The sequence below is a fragment of the Myotis daubentonii genome, chromosome 5 (genome assembly GCF_963259705.1).
Source record: "Myotis daubentonii chromosome 5, mMyoDau2.1, whole genome shotgun sequence".
Lineage (NCBI taxonomy): Eukaryota > Metazoa > Chordata > Mammalia > Chiroptera > Vespertilionidae > Myotis > Myotis daubentonii.
In genome coordinates, this window is record NC_081844.1 from 103659280 (window position 1) to 103660010 (window position 731).

The following is a 731-nucleotide window of genomic DNA, read 5'->3' on the forward strand; positions in this document are numbered from 1 at the left end:
GCCCGCCCAGGCTGAGCGCCCACGTGACGCGAGCCCCCCTTCCCCCAGCTGGCGGCCCGGCTGCTGGGGATTGTAGTTCTCTGGGTCGCGAGGCCCTGCTCTTTGGCTGCAGAGGTGTAGATGGACTACAAAGCCCAGGATGCATTGCGGTCGCCCCTTCGAGGCCCCTCCCATTCGGGAGATCGCCTTAGAGTGGTCCCAGAGAGAAGGGGGCGGGGCCTTAATCACGCCAGTGACGAGGCGACCAATGGTGACTGGTGTGGGCGGGCTGCGGAAGTCCCGGTCTTGGGCCTCTGCCCGCCGCGGGAAGAGCAGAAGGGGAAGGAAACTCTGCAGGTATTGTCATGGCTGTCTAGAAGTTGCCGACTTTCCCTGGAGGCAGAAAAGCCGGTCCTTGTGGCAAGGAAGGCGCAGAATCCAGGGCTAGAGCCACTCTTCAGACAGTCCGTGAAACACATGTACAAAGGAACCCCCGCGGCTTAATAGAGACACCTCAAATACTGGCGCTGGAGTAATTATGTCGTTAATAATAACGGCAATAGTAGTAATAGGTGACAGTTGTTGAATGCCTACCATGTCGAAGGCACTCAGCTAAGCGCTTTTGGCGAATTACTTGATTTACTTTAACGACTTTGTGTACTACGGACAATTATCCTTCGTGATGGTGTCTATCACGCATTATGAAGATGGACAGAGGTGAGAAGTTAAATCACGTGGGGAGCACATGCTCT